Raw genomic sequence first — 7,434 nt, 5'->3', positions numbered from 1 at the left:
ATAGACAAAAGAGCACATTCGAGGTGGGGGGGGGTCATGTTTTATTTGGGAAAGTATCCGAAAATAGATGTCGTTGTCAAAAAATAGGAGTCGGGTTATTACTTGGTTTATGTTCCTTTCAAAGTATTCTGCTACAGTGCGTGGGGTTCCAGGTAGCTACGTGTTACCGCGTGTGTAATGTTGCATTACTGTAGTTAACAGAAAGAACGAAAACAAATATGAAATAAATGCTCCTAAAGACAAGATAATTACTTTCTACATACCCGAATCAGTTTATTTGTGTATTAACATATTTTAAAGAGTTTTTTGTTTAAAATAATCGCGTGTTCACTCCGTTAATTTAGAACGAAAAGCATGACTGATATGAACATTGCACAAAGATCCTCAAACATCGAAAATTAAACAAAGTACTGGTATAAGGTATCCAAAAAGTCACTGAAGGATTTTGAACGAAACTACAGCCTTTATTTTTTATATCTTTCTGAAATTTTAACATAAACTGACTAAGACATTGGAACTTTTTTTTTTTTAAATATACAAAATTCAAACAATCTTTATTTATAACAAATAATGTCTTTGAAATGTTGCCCATTTTCAGCTTCGCATATTTGTGCTCTTTCAAAAATGTTATTCATGCCAGAATTTCTGAATTGCGATTAAACCCCCTTATTTAGTTCCGCGAGCTGGCAGACTTCAAAACGTCAAACCCCAAACCCTGCAAAAATTGAAGGAAAATATCAGATATAGATACTCTAGAGCAGCGGTTCTCAACCTTTTTTGACCCATGGACCCCTTTTCCCTTCTTTTTTTTCTTGGTGGACCCCCTTATAATTTTTGGTCATAAAACAATATTCTATTTCTCAATATAATTTTTTGAGCTTTTAATAAACAAATAAATATTATATAATTAAACTTTATTTTTAAATGAAAACTAATTTAATGCAAATAAAGTATTTTACAACAATTATAATAATGAAAACTTGATTAACGCTAACTGTTTTGTGTGTTTTTGTTTTTGTAAATTCACGTAATGGAATGAATGTGTGTGTGTGTGTGTGTGCGTGTGCGTGCGTGTGCGTGTGTGTGTGTGTGTGTGTGTGTGTGTGTGTGTGTGTGTGTGTGTGTGTGTGTGTGTGTGTGTGTGTGTGTGTGTGTGTGTGTGGTTTTGGTACTTATGCAGGATACGGGCCGTGCTATTTTGTAGATAGGATTTTTAAGTTATACTCAATTTTTACGGTATGTTTTGTTCCATTAAATTGTTAGGTGAATGTACATACATCTCAACCTTTACCCGGCTATCGCCCCCAAAAGCTATTTTTGACTTAAGTTAATTCATAATCGCCTCCAAGAATAAATAATAACAAATATTGTAATTATGACTAACCAACACTAGAAACATTTTGTACATGCAAATGGAAAACAAATTAATTAAAAATAATTTTATTGCAAATTTACAAGAAATGTAGAGAGTCTAACTAGTGTGAGCCCTGAGATTGGTGATGTTTCGCTAAAAATTCAATGTCAGGTTTAATATTACTCAAACAGATACGAATATCTCCACGAGAAATAATGTCAAATCTGTTTCGTTCCTTCTGTAAAATGTGATTCACAGCGCTGAATCCAGTTTCAACAAGATATGATGTTGGGAAACACAAAAGGATTTTCGATATTTGTGACCACAAATTTGGATACAGTGATTTTACAGTGTTTGATTGCCAAAATGCACACAAAGTTTCTCTTTTGAACTTGATTTGCAATTCATCATTGCATTTTATCTCGATGATTTCCTCCTGGATATTTTCGTGTGCACTGAGAGGATCACAATCGAATGGGTCAATCATCCATGGCTCAATAGTGAAATCAAATAAATCGGAAAATCTGATTTCTAGATCATTTTTCATGGCTGACAGATGGTTACAATAAATAACAATGTCATTTTCACATAAGTCGATTTCCGCTAGTTCGGGTATATTATCAAATTGCCTTCGTTTTAAATTAATTTGAAACATATTAAGTTTTTCAACAAAAGCTCTCATCACCCGTGTACAGTCTATCAGGGTTATCATTTTTCCTTGCAGCAGAAGAGAGACTTCATTTAACTTACGGAAGATCCAACTAAGATAGTGTATATTTTTCTTTTGAGCTTGAATTTCGATAGCTAAGTGTCTGACTGTCCTTCTGTTTGTAGGAATACAACTATTGCATTAAATAAGTTTACAAATCAGTGTGTCGCCGTCCGACATTAGTTCCGGATATTGAGTTAGTGTTTTGTTTATGTAAATATGAACGAATCTGTAATATAACAGAGCGAATGAAAATTGTAAACACTTGTAAGACAATGTCACTGGAGAATCGGGTTTACTGAAATAAATTGAATATTCAAAACTGACAATTCATTTATAAGAGAGCAATTCATAGGTCACGTGACCAAAGTTTCGCACTAATAGTTTAGCTACGCGTTTATAATTTCAAAAAATTTAAAAAATTTACTCGCAAAAATGTCAAAATTTTTCACAGATAAAATTGATTGAAAATCGCCCCCAAAAATTTTATTTTCGCCCACTAGGGGGCGATTCGCCCCCAGTTGAGAGCCGCTGCTCTAGAGGATATGTTCTTTTTAAACATTGGACGCAGAGATATATCAAATGTAAACGTTCGAAAGCAATCCCAGTCCGCCAAAAAGTACCGATACACTGCATTATGGAGAGGGACATCTAAGGACTTGTTACATTTTGTTTTATCTTAATTGAGACAATCAAGTGATTGGAAGATCCCAATGGAGACAGAACAAAGGATGAGCACAATTCAGGGCAAGGTCTAGGAGACTTGCAAAATGTTCCTCAGTGTCAGGCACGCTGATAGATTCAGTAACAATCTGAACTTTGCTTCATCAATCAGTTTTGTTTGAACGCACTAGCCAATTAAACATTGTCAACTCTGAACTCTTCACAGACATGAATGTTGACTGAGAGATAAGCAGGCAGGATGTGGTCAATTTTCTCATAGATACTCTCAGTGGTAGTAACTTCGCCGTTGAGGAGATGATAGCGAGCAAATATGAACGCGGTACTATAAGTGCTACTCGGAAACACAAGGGGCAATTTAGGATTTTCTTCTTTTTTTTTTTTACATGGGGGTCACCACTTATCAAGGCCCGAAGGCCACTTAGGGATAATGGTTATTGCGTGTATAGTAATCAATGAGATAGTATTGTAGTAATCATTAGTATTGGGGGTTTTGATAGAGTGTCTTACTTAAGGCGGCGGTTGGTCAGGAGCTTGTTTATGTTGAACTTGAAGACGTCCAAGTTGTAGTCAGGTGGGAAACAGGCAAGCGGCAGAGAGTTCCACTGGCGTGCAGTTCTAAGAAAGAAGCGTTGCTCATGAAATCTACGTTTGGATTTAGGGACGGATAAAGAGTGGGGAAATTATTGACAGTAGTTTCAGCCAGACGAGTGTTTCTCGTGAAAGATTGGCGAGGGGGGGGACGAGGGATCGGAGCTCAGACGAGCACCTGCCATGGAAATAACGATAAAACAAAGACAGGCTCGCAACGTCTCTTCTGTGGCAGAGAGATTGCAGGGAAAAGAAAAGGGCACCCCCCCACTAAGCCACGAAGTCTATTTTGTACTCTGTCAAGGCAGGATAGGCTGTTTTTAGCAGTTCCTGCTCAGATATGGCAGCAATACTCCATCCTTGGACGTACTTGGCTTTTATACAGATAGAGAATTGCATCAGTAGTGAGATATCTTCTGGAGCCGTAGAAAGATCCCACCATTTTCCCAGCGTCCCTGGCAACAGATTTGATGTACGTGTTCCATTTCAGATCAGGAGTAAAGGTCAAACCCAGAAGCTTGTCAAAACATAGAGCCTCCCCAAGACGAGAGCCATCCATTTCAATTGATGCCAGATGGGGATCAGAGCGTTGATGATGTAAAGATAGAAGCTTGGTTTTGGATGAATTAAAAGTGACCAGCCACCTCTTCCCCCATTGTACCACGTGCTCAAGATCAGAGGAGAGAGAATCAGAAAGAACTTTGTCATTTACGGCCTTTGATGTGTTGCCATAGATGGTCGCGTCATCAGCATAGATGTTAACGAATGATTTAAGTATGTGTTTTGGGATATCATTGATGTAGATCAGGAAGAGAGTTTGGCCCAGGATTGACCCCTGGGGGACTCCAGCATTATCTGATTTTAGTGCCAAGTTTGAGTATCTTTGAACTGCGAAATTATATAAGGAAACAGTCGATCCAATATAAAACATTATTTTAACTAATATATTAATGTTAAAAAAAAAAAACAGTAATATAATTTGTAGTAGAACAATAGCACTAAGTAGAAATAAATTTAAAGATAATTATAAACACCAAATATAATAATAATAATAATAATAATAATAATAATAATAATAATAATAATAATAATAATAAATAGATGAAAATAAATAAAATAATAAACTTGAATAAAAATAAAAGTAGTAGTAACAGTAATAATAACAATTATAATGAATAAAGATAAATAAAATTAAAGAGTGAATTTAATAAAATAGAAAAAAATAACTGTAAGAGATTTACAAAGACAAATTGATAAATTAAAAGTAAAATAAATTTAAAATATTGTTTTTAATTTACATATTAATTTTTAAGAAAATACGATCTGTTAAAAATCATCCATAGCATGTATTCACTAACCGGTTAGACCCCAGCGTGTTAATTAAAAGTATTATACTAATTTTCTAATTTTAGAATAAAAATAACAAAAAAATAACAAAAGTCTGTTCAAGTATAAGCAAATTATGAGTAAAAATAACACACAACTATATGGTTAATACGTGGGGGATTCCAAAAGTAACGCCTCCTGTTTTTTTATTCCGCCCGAATGGGTCAGAGGAGATTACAACTTGCATTGAAATTGAAAAAAAATTGTCAAAGATGAAAATGCGTATCTTACATGGCAAATCCCCAATACGCGTTTTTGGTCTATATATATATATATATATATATATATATATATATATATATATATATATATATATATATATACTAGCTGTACCCTGCCACGCGTTGCTGTGGCTCAAATTGGCGCAATGGAAAAAGTTCCAAAATGAGAAAAAGCATGTTTCTTATAGGTTTAAATTTCCATTTTGTATGGGTACACCGTTTTTGTTGTTCCATTTTCTTAGCTGATATAGACATTTTCCGTTTTGGTGACTCTTGAATATGTAACATAAATTGTCCATGTGAAAAAACAGTCAGTGTGTAACTGTAAGGCCCACAATTGTAAAGATTGTTCCCTGTGCTTTGTTGATGGTTATTGCAAATGACAATAAAATTGGAAAATGCAATTTCCTAAAGTGTAATGATGTATCCGGTGGAATCATAGGAATGCATGGAATGAAGATATATTCATCTGTGAAAGGTCCTGTTAACATTGTTGTTTCTATGATATTGCTTGTTAATTTTTTTTTTTACTGCAAGCTATGTGCCATTGCAAAGCTTGGATTGGTATATATTCCACAACATGATAATTAGTACACCAAATTTCAGTTGCAATACATGCGGTGGCATCCCTGGTAAATATAACTGTTGGATAATTAACCACTTTATCTGCTTTCACAACAGTGTCGATGGATTTGTATTTGACTACCTCACTTGGAATTTTACATTTAATTATAGCGTTAAGTTCATGGGCATCTTTGTATTGACCTGCAAGAATAGCTCATTCACTCAGTCAAATGGAATTCTTATAATTTGAATATCTGCAAAAACCTTTTAAACTAACTATTCTTTTGATGAAATAAAATTACAGAAATTACAGAAGTTAAAAGTCAAAGAATTTTGCCCTTAACTCTGATCAGCTGGCACTTTTTCGTACCCAATTTCCTAAAAGTGATACAAAAGTTTTTGTGCGGATCGAACAGTCTGCAACTGTACATGCATATTTTGAGTTAAGTTTAATGTCTTCACATGGAACAAAAAAGTAGAGTATTTGAGGCAAGCATTTATTTCATCTGCTGGTGTTGATTGAAGAATAACAGGTCACATTTGTCTGAAATCTCCTGCAAGCAATATTACTGCATTCCCAAATGGTCTAACATTGCCATGCAAATCTTGCAAGGATCGACCAAGAGCCTCAAATGATTTTTTGCGTACCATTGTGTATACATCCTAAACAATAAGTTTGCATTTCTGCAATATTTTTCCCCATATTGGATGTTTTGAAGATGTCGAACATGAGATTTTTGAAAAACTGAATGTTTTAAAGTAGAATAAATAATTCTTCTACTTGGCAGCAAGGTCGCAGGTATTCCTCATGCAGCAAGGGCTAAGGCTATATCATTTTGTTACCAAATGGCTGCCAAAATCAATTTAATTAGAAAGGTTTTACCAGTTACTTCTGGTGCTGTTCAAGGTAGCAGTAATTTCCAAATAACTTCTATTCTCACAGTCAGTAAATTAGGTGACTAAAATAGGATTTATCCATGTTTTGACAATGCCTTATTCACTGTAATTAATTTAGGAGACTAAAATAGGATGAGGGATAGAGATGGACAGATAGAGAGGAAGATATATAGATAGAAAAGAGACAGTGAGAGGAAAATATAGAAAGAGAAGGAGATAGAGAGATAAAGAGATTGATAGATAAACAGAGAGAGGGGGAGAGTTAGAAACAGAGAGGGATGAAACAGAGGAAAGGCGAGAGATAGAGGGAGTTAGAGAGAGAAAAGGGCTCAAAGAGAGATGGAGAGGGTGATATAGAGAGAAAGATAGATTGAGAGAGGGAAAGGGAGAGATGGATAGAGAGAGATATTGAGAGAGGGGGAGAGAAACAGAAGGTGAACTACACTTCACCGTTTTTTTCCTCGTTCAGTAGAGAAGAAATCTTTCGAGACTGAGGCAATTTTAATGTTTTGTTATTATTCAGAGTACCCCTTTTGGGGGGGGGCTAGATTTTCCTCGCATTAGAAACCGACCGGGTTATCTGTACTTTCACTTAACAAATTAATAAAAGAAAAACATATTGTAAAATTTGAATTTAACAGGAAAATACTATTTTAAAAAATAGCACGGTAACATAAGTACATAAGTGCCACTTTAGGTACTCCTTGGGCGTTGAGTTCCATGGCGACCAGCATAATTATTTAATGGTCGCTCCCTTAGCCCCCCCCTAGTCAAGGCTAATGCATGCGCACGTAACATTTTTTTTATTTACTGACGTTGACTTAGTAACTAAACGATTTATTGATAATTTCGTAACCCTTAAACACGTGCTGGAAGATTTAAATTGGTTCATTATTGTTGTAATGAAAAAAAAAAGTTTCATTCAACACAAAACCAAAAACACATATTAATGATAAATGATTTATTATTCTATTCATTGAAATTTACTAATTTTTAAATAAAAAAGTAAAAAAAAAGTTAATAAAAAAATA

The sequence above is a fragment of the Euprymna scolopes genome, chromosome 10, assembly GCF_053919585.1.
Source record: "Euprymna scolopes isolate OS-2025 chromosome 10, ASM5391958v1, whole genome shotgun sequence".
NCBI classification, from domain to species: Eukaryota; Metazoa; Mollusca; class Cephalopoda; order Sepiida; family Sepiolidae; genus Euprymna; species Euprymna scolopes.
This window is presented reverse-complemented; position numbering follows the sequence as displayed.